The sequence below is a fragment of the Loxodonta africana genome, chromosome 1, assembly GCF_030014295.1.
Source record: "Loxodonta africana isolate mLoxAfr1 chromosome 1, mLoxAfr1.hap2, whole genome shotgun sequence".
NCBI lineage: Eukaryota > Metazoa > Chordata > Mammalia > Proboscidea > Elephantidae > Loxodonta > Loxodonta africana.
The window spans coordinates 236,209,872-236,215,985 of NC_087342.1; the positions used below are offsets into that span (position 1 = coordinate 236,209,872).

A 6,114-nucleotide genomic window follows, 5' to 3' on the forward strand; every position below is an offset into this window, starting at 1 on the left:
ACTAGGATCAGCTGTGACTGCCACACGACCACTAGGATCAGCTGTAACTGCCACATGACCACTAGGATCAGCAATGACTGCCACACGGCCACTAGGATCAGCAGTGACTGCCACACGGCCACTAGGATCAGCAATGACTGCCACACGGCCACTAGGATCAGCAATGACTGCCACACGGCCACTAGGATCCGCTATGACTGCCACACGACCGCTAGGATCAGCAGTGACTGCCACACAGCCACTAGGATCAGCAGTGACTGCCACATGGCCACTAGGATCAGCAATGACTGCCACACGGCCACTAGGATCAGCAATGACTACCACACGGCCACTAGGATCAGCAATGACTGCCACACGGCCACTAGGATCAGCAATGACTACCACACGGCCACTAGGACCAGCAATGACTGCCACACGGCCACTAGAATCAGCAGTGACTGCCACACGGCCACTAGGATCAGCAATGATTGCCACATGGCCACTAGGATCAGCAATGACTGCCACACAGCCGCTAGGATCAGCAGTGACTGCCACACGACCACTAGGATCAGCAGTGACCACCACACGGCCACTAGGATCAGCAGTGACTGCCACAGGGCCACTAGGATCAGCAATGACTGCCACACAGCCGCTAGGATCAGCAGTGACTGCCACATGACTACTAGGATCAGCAATGACTGCCACACGACCACTAGGATCAGCTGTGACTGCCACACGACCACTAGGATCAGCCGTGACCGCCACACAGCCACTAGGATCAGCAATAACTGCCACGTGGCCACTAGGATCAGCAATGACTGCCACACGACCACTAGGATAAGCAGTGACTGCCACACGGCCACTAGGACCAGCAATGACTGCCACATGGCCACTAGGATTAGCAATGACTGCCACACGGCCACTAGGATCAGCAATGACAGCCATTAGGATCAGCAGTGACTGCCACACGGCCGCTAGGATCACCAGTGACTGCACATGACCACTAGGATTAGTAATGACTATTTTAAGAAAAAAGAGTAACTTTAAGAAAGATGTGAAGATCCTTGTGACTCAAATTTCTTGACACACTAGCCATTATGAGTTCTACAGCCTCCACCTCTATGCACATCACTGCAGTTATCCACAAAAGTACATCACAATGCCATCTTTCCCAGCCAGGAGTCCAAACACACATAAAAAATTAAAGTATTCTGCCAAGAGAACACATACTTATATACCAGTCTCAGAGATGGGGATATATTTATATACATGTCTCTTCATTTTTGTCTTACTCTGTGTAAAGTGATTTAGGACTTCAAGTACTAAAAAGAAAAAAAAAAAGAAACCATGAAAATAAACAATACAAACTCTAGGTTAAATGGCAGAAAATTCCTGCTTTAAAAAAATGCTGCCCTACAATGTTCTATGAGATGCAGACGACACAACTTTGCTTGCTGAAAGTGAAGAGGACTTGAAGCCCTTACTGATGAAGATGGAAGACTACAGCCTTCAGTATGGATTACATCTCAACATAAAGACAACAAAAATCTTCACAACTAGACCAATAAGCAGCATCAAGATAAATACTGAAGTTGTCAAGGATTTCATTTTACTTGGATCCACAATCAATGCCCATGGAAGCAGCAGTCAAGAAATCAAACAACAGTGCTTGCTTCAGCAGCACATATACTAAAATTGGAACAATACAGAGAAGATTAGCATGGCCTCTGCGCAAGGAAGACATGCAAATTCATGAAGCGTTCCATATTTTTAAGACAATGCACAATACAGGAGAGGTCAGCACAACTGGACTAAACCAAAAGCAAGGAAGTTTCCTGAATAAACCAAACGCTTCAAAGGCTAGAGTTGCAGAGGCAGGAGTCTGGGGATCATGGTTTCAGGACAATTAGGTCTGCTGGCATAATAAAATCTATTAAGAAAACATTCCACATCCCACTTTGGTAAGTGGCGTCTGGGATCTTAAACACTAGCAAGCATCCATCTAACATACATCAATTGGTCTCAAGCCACCTAGAGCAAAGGAAAATGAAGAACACCAAAGACACAAGGAAATTATGAGCCCAAGAGACAGAAAGGGCCACATAAATCAGAGACTACATCAGCCTGAGACCAGAAGAACTAGATGGAGACCAGAAGAACTAGATGGTGCCCAGCTACAACCGATGACTACCCTGACAGGCTAATGCTTTTCAGAAGTAGACTGCTGGGTCCTTCTTCCTAGTCTGTCTCGGTCTGGAAGCTCAGCTGAAACCTGTCCTCCGTGGGTGACCCTGCTGGTATCTGAATACCGGTGGCATAGCTTCCAGCATCACAGCAACATGCAAGCCCCCACAGTACGACAAACTGACAGACACTACAGGGTCAGCGGAAAAGAGGAAGACCCTCAATGAGGTGGACTGACACGGTGGCTGCAAAAATGAGCTCAAGCATAACAACGATTGTAAGGATGGCTCAGGACCGGTCAGTGTTTCATTTTGTTGTGCACAGGGTCACTATGAGTCAGAACCGACTCAACGGCACCTAACAACAACAACAACAACCCTGACAGGGAACACAACAAGGAATCCATGATGGAGCAGGAGAGCAGTGGGATGCAGACCTCAAACTCCGGTAAAAAGACTGGACTTAACGGTCTAAGACTAGAAGGACTCCAGAGGTCATGGTCCCCGGACCTTCTGCTAGCCCAAGGCTGGAACCATTCCCAAAGCCAACTCTTCAGACAGGGATCGGACTGGACTATAAGAGAGAAAATGATACTGGTGAGGAGTGAGCTTTTTGGCTCAAGTAGACACATGAAACTATGTGGGCAGCTCCTGTCTGGAGGGGAGATGAGAAGTCCGAGGGGGACAGAAGCTGGCTGAATGGACACAGAAATAACAGGGTGGAGGGAAGGAGTGTGCTGTCTCATTAGGGGGAGAGCAACTAGGAGTATACAGAAAGGTGTATATAAATTTTTATATGAGAGACTGACTGGACTTGTAAACTTTCACTTAAAGCACAATTTAAAAAAAAAAAATGATCCCTGAAAGGGAAGAGAAAATATATATCCATACGATCTGTTCATAGCAATATTATTTGTACTAGAACAAAACCAGAAAAAACACAAATGTCCACCCACAGGTGAACGGATAAACAAATTACACTATACCCACACAATGGCATGTACTATCTAGCCATAAAGAATGAGCTATAGATACACACGACCACATGGATGAATCTCAAAATAATTATGCTAAGTGAAAGAAGCCAGAAAAAAAAAAAAAGAGTATATACTGTGCGATTCCATTTATATAAAATCTATAGTGGCAGAAAGTAGGTCAGGGGACATGGGGCACCAAGGGAGATGGAAGGAATGATGATAAAGGGGCTTGAGGAAACTTTTGGAGGTAATGAATACGTTCACTATCTTCACTGTGGTGATGGTTTCATGGCATATACAAACATTAAAAACTTACCAAATTTCTCACATTAAAGAAAATAAAAGAAAAATCAAACAACATAGTGCATTTGGCATATGTGCTGCAAAATATCTCTTTAAAGTGTTAAAAAGCAAAGATGTTACTTTGAAGATTAAGGTGCCCCTGACCCAAGCCATGGTGTTTTCAATTGCCTCATATGCACAGACAATGAATTAGGAAGACCAAAGAAGAGTACATGCCTTTGAATTACGTTTTTATCAAAGAATATTAAATACACCACGGACGGCCAGAAGAACAAACAAGTCTGTCTTGGAAGAAGTACAGCCAGAATGCTCCTTGGGACCAAGGATGGCAAAACTTCATCTCACATACTTTGGGTATATTATCAGGAGGCACCAGTCCCTGGAGAAGGACACCATGCTTGGTAAAATAGAGGGTCAACAAAAAAGAGGAAGACCCTCAAAGAGATGGATTGACACAGTAGCTGCAACAATGGGCTTAAAACACAACGATTGTGAGGATGATGCAGGACCCGGCAGTGTTTCGTTCTGCTGTACATAGGGCCACTATGATTCGGAACCAACTAATGACTTTCTGGTGACTTGGGTTATTGGGAGTACAGGGACCCTATTCAGGATGAAAGTGAATCACCATGGCAGAGTCAATATGTCACATTTATCTGGTATGTGCGTCGCCATTCCCAAACTACTCATCTGGCCTAGGTGATGTGCTGCCGCTTCTATTTTTAAAATATCCCTTTCCCAAGTGCCCCACTTAGTTCTTCTCCCCTCTTATGTGCACGACCACACAATGGTGTGTCCTGGTCGGTTGGGCCTGCTGACTACAGGTGCCACGTGGGCGTAGGCCACGTCTGGTCCGTCAGCCTGTGTCGCCATACATGAGGATCTCAAAGCCCACTAAGGGAACAGACAACCACACACACCAGAGAAACCAATGTAGACAAAACATCATCGGTTACCGAGTTAACATTAGAGGGACCATTTGCCGTTGAGTCAACTCTGACCCATGGCGACACCATGTGTGTCAGAGAAGAACTGGGCTCCATAGGGTTTCGATGGCTGGTTTTTCAGTGGCCAGGCCTTTATCCCGTGGTACCACTAGGTGGACTCCAACCTCCAACCTTCAGGTTGGCAGCCAAGTGTGTTAACCATTTGTATCACCCAGGGACTCATGTCTAGATAGACAGAGAACTGAGGCTCCTGCCCTGAAGCTCATCATGTCAAGGAAAGACAGGACAAGCCATGAATGTTGGTGTCATTACACATTTATCCTGATGCCCCACAAAATGCAGAGGAACTGGGAGAAGGGGCACTTTGCCATGCTTCCCCACCTGAACACCTGCCTGGAATTTCTTTTAATAGTCATGAGATGTAACTGAAAAACAGACGTCAATTCAGCAACTTAAAAAAAACCATACCTGTCCATCCTATAGTATTAAAGGATTCCGAAGTATCATAACAGATAAAAGTGTAATTCATCAAATTACCTGTAGAATTTTAAATTAATTTTTTTTAACAGACGGATAGTTTTGTAAATGTAAGCCAGATGTAGAATACTTCCTGAAGGGGTTTAAAGTGCAGCCTTCTCAAAAGCCACCCTTGTGAAGATAACAGCTCACGGGCACACCCTCACCTTTCTTCACGTTAAAGCCAAAAAACGATCTGTTTGCCTTTGAATCAATTCCGACTCACAGCAATCCCCTGTGTGTCAGAGTAGAACCTTGCTCCGTAGGGTTTTCCATAGCTGGTTTTTTGGAAGCAGGCCTCTTTTCCGAGGTGCCTCTGGGTGGACTCAAGCCTCCAGCCTTTCAGTTAGCAGCCGAGTGCATTAACTGTTCGCACCACAAGGGACTCCTATTCTTTAGAGTGAATTAATTTACAAAAATGTATACATATTTATATATGCATGTATAGGACTAAGACCACTTGTGTAGTTAATTGAAAGAACAGCCCAACAATCTGCAAATAACCAGCTACAAAGAAAACGACCATACAAAGCAAATAACCCACCAAAGTGTCCACTGGGAAATGCCCAGAGAGGGACGAGCCAGCAACACAGAGGACGTTCTGGGTGGGACTCGTGTCCCCTGAGATCTGTTGCTTTCCGAGCTGCAGTCACAGCTTCCCCACTTGGGCAGTGGTCAGGGGCATGGTGAGTGTGAGACCCCAAGACCAGAGAGGGATCGAGTCTATGTGAGGCACAGAGACCTCCCTGAGAGGAAATGGCCATTCACAATCCCCCTGCACAGAAGAATGTTAATGGCAACCACTTTTCCTTAGTTCATTCTCTTTCCAAAAATTCTTCCCTTTTATTTTCAACACGTTTTCCTTTAATTTCTTGCCAAGACAGTAGAGTTGCTCTGTGACTCCAGCCATTTCCTGACACCAGTGTTTCCAGAAGTGGCACTTCCTGTCCTGCAGACTTACCTCTCCCAGCCATGGGCGCTGCTCACAGCCTCTCCTCCTCTCCCTTTGCCAGCCACAAAGGCTCCCGCCCTGGGCAGCACTCAGGCCAGGCCGCCACGGGCCCCCTTCAGCCCCCTTCAGTACGTCGGCCCACACAGAGCTCTCTCCAAGCCCAGGAAATGACAACAACTGATGCTGTGTCGCTGTGAGTCGGAACCGACTCAATAGCACCTAACAACAACAATGCTGTGTAGGAGCCCTGGTGGTGC

At 46.0% G+C, this 6,114-nt stretch overlaps 1 non-coding gene across 1 annotated transcript; it reads left to right on the forward strand.

Annotated features, from left to right (window-relative positions):
• The first annotated feature begins 1,644 nt into the window (after positions 1–1,644).
• On the forward strand, positions 1,645–1,751 carry LOC111753137 (U6 spliceosomal RNA). The gene has a single exon (XR_002787988.1). It is a non-coding gene; the product is annotated as a U6 spliceosomal RNA (small nuclear RNA).
• The last annotated feature ends 4,363 nt before the right edge of the window (positions 1,752–6,114 follow it).